The sequence below is a fragment of the Canis lupus genome, chromosome 6 (assembly GCF_011100685.1).
Source record: "Canis lupus familiaris isolate Mischka breed German Shepherd chromosome 6, alternate assembly UU_Cfam_GSD_1.0, whole genome shotgun sequence".
Classification (NCBI taxonomy): Eukaryota; Metazoa; Chordata; class Mammalia; order Carnivora; family Canidae; genus Canis; species Canis lupus.
Window position 1 is genome coordinate 73,626,321 of NC_049227.1, and position 10,307 is coordinate 73,636,627.

Consider the following 10,307-nt stretch of genomic DNA (forward strand, 5'->3'; position numbering starts at 1 on the left):
AAATATTACATGTCATGAAAGAACGTAGAGGTAGGAATGCCTATGGTTACTGTCAGGAGAGAAAATGTTACACATTTCTTCATTTCTTAAGTTAGGAAAGATTCTTTAATCTTGAATCCAACCCTATTTCCTATAAAATACCATGCCCTTTTAGCAGTGAGCTCTGATAGTTTGTGCAAGACTTGAAACTATAAATTATCTGTTCTGCACACACACACACACACACACACACAGCCTAAATCTCTTTCATTCTCTCCCTTTCTATCCCTTTCTTTCTCAACCCAAGACGCTTGCCCCAACTGTTGCGGTTTTCTGTCATAGGTTAACTGTTTCACACTCTAGATCCTGCTCCTCTATGTTGAGCTCGCCAAAGAATGAAATGACATATCGCCCTAAATAGCTCTTGTCTAAAGAAAGAAGCATACATATGTACAGACCAATACAGTAGAAGTAAAGAAAGTGCTATTTCAGAAATATGTTCAGAGCCTTGTTTTAGTTTATAGGACAGAATGAATTAGCTTTATGAGGTCAGTGCAGGCTGGAAGAGACCGCATGAGAGAGGGCTGTTGAACAGCTACGGGGACATAGCCATTTGTTCTTCATCACTATGCTATATCCTGAGAGACTGGAATGCAGTGAGGATTGACCATTGTTTGATTCATCGAATAAGTCAATACATCATACACTTCTCCCTCCTTCGTGGTGGTTGGCCTCTAAGACTTGGATTAAACTTCCACATTTTCTTCTCAACCCCTGTCTTCTACAGCACATTTTGCTAATTTTCTAGCCTGATGTCAAGGTTGCTCTAATCAATCTCATTTTATGTTCACCCCTTGCCTCTCTAGTTAGGTACGGACACAACCTAAGAGAGAGAGAGAGCAATCATTTCGGAAGCAAATAAAAATATTTTCTCACAAGCTCGGTGTAAAATAAAATCTTGAGGAAAGAGATTCTTTTAATGCAGCCAAAGGGGTTATCTGAGCTCAACATGGAATTTATCATCCCTTCTCTCCATTATCATGAGTTCTGAAAGACCATTGTGTTTGCCAGCATGCTTCACTTCCAGGTATTGGGATGGGATTGCCGTTTTTCCAAAGAGAGCCCTTTATACGAGATCTGAAAGGCAAAAGGGAAGCAGAAAACATCAATCTTTCTCCAGCAGTGACAAGCATCCACATGGACTTCTGCAGATTTTTTAACAACTGGAAGTTCCTTTGTAAATTATTTGCCTTGGTGCTACAGACAACTGCATAGGTGAGATTCCTTGTAGTTTCTGATCTGGGCAGTGACAGTAATTATGTGGCAAAAGTGACTTCATAGTGTCCTGAAAGGTAGTGGTAAGTGGCAAAACTGACAACCTGCAGCACCCTGCTTTGATTTCTGACTTTTACTCTCCTACCTTATATTGTAAGCACTTATTTTTCTGATCATGTATTATCTTGTTTTAAACATCTACAAGAGAGGGACTCCTGGGTGGCTCAGGGGTTGAGTGTCTGCCTTTGGCTCAGGGTGTGATCCCGGGGTCTGGGGATCGAGTCCCACATCGGGCTCCCTGTAGGGAGCCTGCTTTGTCTCTGCCTCTCTCTCTGTGTCTCTCAAAATAAATAAATCTTTAAAAAAAAAAAAGTCTACAAGGGATTATGTTTTCCTTACTGAACGCTGAGCATGTGATTACATACTTATCTAGAAGTGAATTCTGCGCTACATTAGTTACAGTAAACATATTCACTTTAATAAAGAAAAAATATATTTAGTATTTCATTAAAGCAACCTTCTGTAGATTTGTAGAACATATCATGTGTAAATGTTTATATCTTACATCACTGATAAATAGATGCAAATGAGTTGTATTATGGCTTAAATATCATCTGTACATTGATCCAGCTATGATTTCTGTTACAGATCTACATTTTCACTTATTATCAAACAACCCTACCATGATAACATAAAAGCACTCTAAACTCATAAGGCCAAACTGAACACAGTGATCAGTACCCCATGAATCCTCGAGTTTAAGCCAAAAGTCTAAGCTTTGATTCTTCTTCCTCATTACTGAGAGCCAATCATTTAGACTTTGATGTCTGTTTAGGATTAAGGTACATGTGCACACAAATCCACATCCTCCAACCCACAAACACATACACACACTTATATGTTTAGTGGAGAGTTACCCCTCTCAAAGTCACCCTTAAAAAAAAGTGTTGCATATCCACTAAACATGGGAAGCAAATAAATACTAAGAGAATAAGACAATTAGCGCTGCCTTTCTTTTCTTGTTACCTTTAGAGAACTAAAGTCCTATTGCTTTACAATGACTTAGATCTAATTAGGGGGAACAAAAAAAGCCACTTAGGATATAACCTCATGGATACTTGGCATAGCTTCTCAGTCATGATGAAATTCACTGGGTTTGCTGTTACGATTTCATCACTGCTTTCTCTCTCTCTTTTTTTTTTTTTTCCAAGATTTTTTTTATTTATTCGTTTGAGAGAGAGGGAGAGAGCAAGTGAGACTACAAACAGGGGAGCCGGTTAGCAGGAAAGGGAGAAGCAGACTCCTGGCCGAGCAAGGAGCCCGACACAGGGCTCAACACCGGGATGCCGGGATCATGACCTGAGCTGAGACAGACCCTTAACTGACTGAGCCAGCCACCCCAGCCCTGCTTTCAATAAACCTCAGTATGTTGTTTCTTGATTCACCTTAATTTCCAGGTCAGTCCTTGTCCTCTCTCATCCCTCATTCTGGAACTTTCCCTTCCCTTTTTCTTAGCTTTTCTACTGATGGACAGTGAGATAGAAGATACACATCTCTGCTCTGGAATGTGGGTTCAAATTCCAGATCTGTCAGCTTGTGATTTTGCAGAATTTGCTTAAAGATACCGTGCTTCAGTTACCTCCTCTGCACATGAGGGTCACAGTAGTACTTACAAGGACAGTTGCTATACAGACATATAAAACATACAAAGTGTTTATGATTTTTCAATAAAAGTTACCTATCCTTAAGATAATGGTAGAACATGCAAATTTTATTTTGTTTTTCATTTCTAAGGACTATTGTTTCAATCATCTATTGCTGCAGGCAAATACATGTCAACTGAAAACTTAGAGCTTAGAGTAACAGGCACTTTATTATTTTCACAGATTTTGTCAATCATGAAGTGGGAATGAGCATAACACAGATGAATTTTCTCTCCTTCATAAACTCTGGGACTCAGGTGGAAATATTCAAAGGCTGGGGATGGCTCAGCCGGCCAGACTCGTCTGAAGAGCCCATGCATTCATAAGCCTGACAGTTAAGGCTGGCTGTTGACTGCAATGTCAGCTGTGACTGTCAACCAAAAAATCTCTATGTGACTGCTTGATCTTCCTCATGGAATGGTGGCTGGCTCACAATCATAAGAGTTGCAAGAAAACAAAGCAATAGTGCATAATATATAAAAATATTTTCAATCTTATCCTCAAAGTGCACAGTGTTTTTAAGGCAGTTACAAAGTCCTTCCTAGATTCAAGGCTAAAGGTTATAACCCCCATCATTCAATAGAAGGAGTATCAAGGTTATAGTGTAAGAAAAGGATGTAGAGTGGCAAATATTGTTGCCACTGTCTTTACAAAATAAATTCTGCATATACACTTTATCTCCCATTTTGATTACATTATCTCTAAACTACAAACTATTGGCTAATAGTGGAGGTAGCAGCGTCGGTGTCTTACATATCACTTTTTTTTTTTTTAACCTTAGTATTTCATGTTTTATTATGAAGTCTATCCTTTAGTTGTGGTGGATTGTATTCCAGACTTACTCTTATTTATCTCTCTTGTGAACTAGGAGTTTAATTTACCTTTGTTGGTCAGGACCCATCACCCCAGCCAGAACAGCAATTCCTTCTTATCTGTTGATTCAAAGGCATAAGTTGCTCAAAGTGGCTGGGTAGTACGTCTTAACTTCCAGATCAATGGAATCACTTGTGCTTATTGGTGAAAATATTCTTCCCTTTGGAGCTAAAGACTCTAAACAAGAAGAATGTGAGGTTACAGAAGCAAAAATTTTATTAGTGAAATACAAGGGGTAATAGCGAGTAGTATACTCTCCTTTACATCCCTCGATTGCTGGACCCTGAATCCTGACTATGGGAGAAACGGCTCTATAGATTAGAGGCAGCCAGTGCTGAATACTCTCCAGCACACACAGAAAATAAACATCATAATAAACGATGAAGCACTAAAGTTATTCTATAAAAGTGACAAAGGTATGTAAGAAAAAGATTCCCATTGCTTATATAAGTAAGAAAGGGATGCCTGCTATCTCCACTATTATCCAATAGCTTGTGTGCTGTGGATAACATAATTAAAATGTGGTACATATATAAAGGTAAAGAGAAGGTGATGCGGTAAAAGTAAGGACCATGCACAGTCCAGTCTTTTTTTTTTTTTTTTTTCATGTAACTTACTTAAGGAATCAGTGCTTGCTCAGACCCACGCATATACGTACCACTTTCATTTAATGATGGAGCGCTGCTGTGCACGCCTAAGTCATGGCTTTGTGGGCCATACGCCATCCAGTTCATGATGGGCAGCTCAGATTGCGTGGTACCTTAGTAACCCGCAGCTAAATATTCAGTCTCTGCTAAGGCCTAATGGAGGCCAAAAGCTGTTTCTCAGAAGAAGAATAATTATGCATGGAGGATAGAAGGGCTTTGCCCCAAAATTGTAGGGGTTTGCACTATGATTCAACTATAGAGGAGGCCTGCCTAAGGCTCTAAGCAGAGTCTCTATCTACTTCAGATACTTTAAATACCACTGGACCTGCTGGGTCCTATCACACAAGCGGTAGAGCAGCTTACACAGCAGCCTGGATCAGTAGTTGCAGAGCCTTCATTTGTCCAGGTCCCACTCAAAAAAAGTTTTTGGGGTCATTTCATAAATGGGCCAGAGTGACACACCCAAATGAGCAATGTGTTGCTTCCAAGCAACAAATACACTACAAGGTTAAGAATTCAATTTTTTATAATTCAGCTACCGGCAAGATAAGACTTTGGGTGTGGTGTTCAGCAAACTCAACTCTGTGGCTCCAGGAAATGATGTTTTCAGGGCAGATTTAGAAACTTTCAGGTCATTTATGTGGTTCTTGAGCTGGGAATTTGATGCATGAGCTCATCCTTTTGCTTCCCCACTTTCTCCAGTCAAACTCTTTAAACTTACGGGTTTGACAAAAAATATTCTAAGATATCAAATAATGATCATCCGGAAACTGGTCTCTTTAAGTATTTGATTAGGCATATCCAGTGATATTTTGTGTATCTTTATTGCCATACCATACTGTGAATTATCCATGCTTTTTTTCAATACTGGAAATAGAATATACTGCCTTTAAATTAAAAAAAAAAAACTCATCTTTAATATTCTGTTCCTCTGGAATCTCTCATTACCAAAATTTGTAATAGTCAGTGTTCTAGTGTTCAGAGAAATAGCACTAATAGGAGATTATACATACACACACACATATACAAATATTTTAAATATAAATATATTTATATATTATGTTATTAAAATATTATATTATATAATGTAAACTTACATTTATGTATAAATATATAATGTATTAAATAAATCATAGACATGTATGAGCCAAGGGATTGGCTCATATTATTATGATTGAGGAGTGCGAAGGGTAGCAAGTCTGAAATGTTTAGGGTAGGCCAAAAGGTGAAGATTCAGGTTAAAAGTTGGTAGTGACATTATAGTTTGAAATCTGTAAAGCAGCTGTTCAGGCAGAGAATTTCAGGCAGAGTTCCTGTGTTACAATCTTGATGCAGAACTACATCTTCGGATAACTTCAGTCTTGGGGAGCCTGGGTGGCTCAGTTGGTTAAGCATCTACCTTTGGCTCAGGTCATGATCCCAGGGCCCTGAGATTGAGCCCTGGGATAGAGCCCTATATCAGGGTTCCCTGCTCAGTGGGAGTCTGCTTCTCCCTCTGCCTCACTTTCTCCTCACTTATGCTCATAGTCTCTCTCTCTCTCTCTCAAATAAATAAATAAATAAAATCTAAAAAATACAAAAGAGAGAGAGAGAGATGAAAACCTGTCTTTCATTTCATTTCAAGGTCATCTACTCATATTATGGGGGGTAATCTGCTTTACTCAAAGACCACAGATTTAAATCGTAATCACATCAAAAAAATACCTTCACGGTGACATCTGGGCTGGCCTTAAACTGACCAACTGGCATCAGAGTCTGGCCAAATTGGTATATTAAGTGAATCATTATAGTAGATAAAAATATACCTAATGAATTTGACACTTTTGCTTTTGATCAGAGTTCCAGATCAAATAGTGAAGCTGTCAACTGGTTTCATTTAGCTACATATAATAAAGTATAGATAGGAGAGTTGAGCCGAAGAAGGGACTGTTTTGTTTTCAGAGCAAATTTAGGGAAATACTTTCAACTAAAGATATATCAGATTGGAACACCAAGTTGTATATCATTATAGTTTCTCCAGCCCACAAGAGATTCTCCAAAATAAATAAGTTAATTAGTTAATTAAAGTCTGGGGCAAAGATCAAATCTTAATCCAAAGCTTTTCCTATAAATTGTAACTTCAGGTGTAAGATTAGATCAAAGATATGTCTGTAAGAGTCTTTGTTGAAACATGGGATAGATTTAGTGGTTTGACTTACAGATCCTCTCAACCAGACAGAAATATTTCTCAGAGTTCTGTGGTTGTTGTTCTATAGCACCCTCAATCTTAGACTAAGGTAGAGAGAAGGTTACTTTCTCAAATATATTTCTAGTTGAGGCTTTTGTATAAGATTTTATTATAATTTGATATGCAGGACTTCTTAAAGAATTACATTTTTCTTGACTAAAACGACTGTAGTTCCATATGTAAGGAAATCACTGGACCTCAATTCTCCTACATGCAAGCAAAGAAACCCACTTATCTGCAAGCAAGGATCATTTCTAGTGGAAAATAAAAGATGGATCAGAGGGCAGAGTCAAAATCCCAGAAGGAAGAGTTAACAGCCATTGAGAACTACTCATAGGGAGAAGAACTGAGTCCCAAGCAAAGAATTGTTCCCGACTCTGGAGTTGGAGTTCTGTCCTCTTTTCACCACTGCCTGGTGGATTTTTTGGAGGAAAAATAACTTTTTTTTTCTCTAAATGGGAAAGTGCACTTGAGAAGTGGCTTCCAAAGAGCTACATTTGAGGAGCTTCACCTGTACCTGATGATAAGATCCTGCACTGTAAGCCACTGCTCTCATATAGAGGATGATTATAATTTGCTTACAAGAGAGATGTGCATTGTCGTGGCCAGAGAGTTGACTGTGATAGTTGATTTTTTGCAATAAATTTCTTCCTTCCCTGTATGAACAGCCTTGTCCAGGACTGAAGATTATTTCTTCTCTTGAATACTGACTCAGTCCATGACTGCTTTGGCTAATAGAACGTGGAAGAAGTCACATTCTAGAATTTGATTTCCAACTTTTCCTCTTAGAATCCGTGTGCCCATAATGTGAGCTCAAGCCACACAGAACAGTCACATGAATGATATAGTAGGCTTCTCATCTATTTAATTTCTAGGAATTCCATGATCAAACCATTAATGTCAAAGTTCTCTGCAAGTAAGATTATTCTGATTACTGTTTTGCCTCCATGGTCCATTACGGTAACTATGATCACTTTATATTTCCTAAGTAAGTGCAACTACTTGGTCCCTGCTACTGTAAGATTCTTTATTCTCATTGCATTTAGGGCTCTCACTTTAATGGTAGCAGTGACTACTATAATTTCTGAACTACAGAGAAAGGTCACGGCAGAGAACTTCAATGATGATGAGGCTACTCTTACCAATTTATTTCTTGTATTTTTGGCAAAAATTATGTTTCTGACTTTCCTGGGGAGTGTGAACAGGTCTTCCAAGATGAAATACTGTAAGCTTCCAATCTCCCTATGCCTTTGTCTATGTTTCTCTATGGCGTATTAATGAATTTCTGGTATTTGAATATCATTTAGTGTAGGCCACCTTTTGGCCCAAGTTTCAGTCAGCCAACTAAGCAATCTTTTAGAGCCCTTCCTAACTCTTTGGGCTAAAACAACGAATCTGGAACCACTGCTTAGGAGGAATATATGAACAAATTAACTGTGATCTCCCTTTATATTCTTTTTTGCTTGATCTCACACCGTTGATATCCAACTTCACACACCTCCAGGTTTCTACCCATATAAATCAGAAAAACAATACAGTTCTTTTAGTGTGTAGTGCATCTCCTAATGTGTCACACTTTATACTTTGCCCATTGGGGTGTGCTTGGTACTTGAGACTAACTTGAAGTCTAGAAGTAAAGAGGGGAATAAGGGTTGGTCCTGAGAACAACCAGCTAAGTTTTATAAGACAACCACTTCAGGAGAGGCCATTATACATTTATTAAGCAAAGCAGGGTTAACCTCAGGAATAGAAGGACTGCCCACACTATGGAAAACTTAACAGAATTTAAAGCCTCAATATCCCCTCTTACAATGACTTTGGTTTACTATTCCCATTCCAATATTTAGGATCCTTTTAATGGGTCATAATACTTTGAAATTTACTCTTTAGAGTCTTCTGGGGCTTGAATCGGGTTGTATGTCTAGAAAAAAAAGAGGTACAGTAAAGGTAGGTGCTCAGGAGAATCAGAAGTGATAAGCAAATCAGAAAGGTCATTATAGATTCTTTAAGAGAGGGGGGTACTAATATTTTCAGGCAGGTGTGTAAAGGCTGACATTCCCAACTTAATGGACTTTTCCCATGTGTCTTCATCCCAGTTTTCAGGATCCCATTCTTCCCTAACCAATGCCCTGACTTTCAAAAAATGACCTATAAACAAAAAGCAGAAACAGAGCCATAAATACAGAGAACAAACTGATGGTTGGCAGAGGGGAGGGTGTGGGAAGGTGGGCATAATTGGGCGAAGGGAGAGGGAGATACAGGCTTCCAGTTATAGAATGAATAAGTCACAGGGATAAAAGGTAAAACATAGAGAAGAGAGCTAATGATATTGTAATAGCATTGTATATTGACAGACGGTGGCTACACTTGTGAATGCATAACGTAGAGACTTGTTGAACCACTGTGTTGTGTACGTGAAACTAACATAACCTTCTGTATCAGCCATACTTCAGTTTTAAAAAGTGACCACAGAAGATTGGAAATTTAATTTACATTGTAATGATCAACTGCAAAATTCAACCCTTGGGTTTGGTTTTTAGAACTCTTGACTTTATAGCTGTAAGAGACAAAAGGTTTCTTTCAGAGCAATCATAGATATTTTTAGGTCCTTCATGCAGGTCTTGATCTGATTATGGTCTCGAGCTCATCAATTTCTTTCCCCCAATTCTCTGGGACAGTTAGAAACACCCAACCAATTCCATTACATGTTTATTTTGACTAAAACGTTATAAGGTAGCATCTGGTTGGTCACCCAGTGTCCTGCCTTCTATTTAAAGATACTTGGTTATAGTTACCTAAAGGTAATAATTTGAGTAACTCTTTTGCCATGCTATGGCTTACCAGTGTCTTCTTTACCTCTAGAAATAATCATTAGTGTTTTTAAATCAAATCGGATTAGAGAACCAATTCCTGAATTCCCAGAATTCATACAGATACATAGATAGATATTATATATAAACCCATATAGTTATATATACACACTCACATATGATTTATTTTTCTATATATCCTGACAGGATAGATGATAGATAGATAGATGATAGATAGATAGATAGATAGATAGATAGATAGATAGATAGATTTAGTGAGCACCTAACATATATACTATATATAGTATATATTTAGGGAGTTGTTACAGACAATGGGCTCATGCAATTGTAGGAGCTGACTTACCAGTCTAGAAGGCTGTTTTCCTCTAATGCTGGTGGTCAAAGTTCATAAGGAAGGCAAGGGAAGATCACAAGCAAGCTGGTATCCACAAGCTTGAGATAGAACCCCACAAGAATGGACTGAAACTGTCTAGTCCTGTTGCCTCCCACCTTGGTGATAAGGTTATCCTGCAGGCGCCTGGCCCTTCATCACAAAGGCATACACCTGGACAGAATTCAGAGAAGCTACAAAAGGATTCAAAGGAAGGAACTGCATGCCCAGCTGTCACCCGCCTAACTGTACAATGGCTATTTCTTTTCTTACACTTTACACATTTTGAAGGAATCTCCCTTGTGGTTCCCTCAAATCATAAACAGACTTAAAAAAAAAAAAGAAATTTTGAGAGATGTGGTTTAGTTTAGATATGCTGACACATTAAAAAATCATCACCTT

At 38.2% G+C, this 10,307-nt stretch overlaps 1 long non-coding RNA gene across 1 annotated transcript; it reads right to left on the minus strand.

Moving 5' to 3' along the window:
* Positions 1 to 925: 925 nt before the first annotated feature.
* LOC111096536 lies at positions 926 to 7,447 on the minus strand. Its single transcript, XR_005360479.1, has 3 exons — positions 7,287 to 7,447; positions 3,839 to 4,007; positions 926 to 1,116 (listed from the first exon to the last, which is right to left on the minus strand). It is a non-coding gene; the product is annotated as an uncharacterized LOC111096536 (long non-coding RNA).
* Positions 7,448 to 10,307: the final 2,860 nt, after the last annotated feature.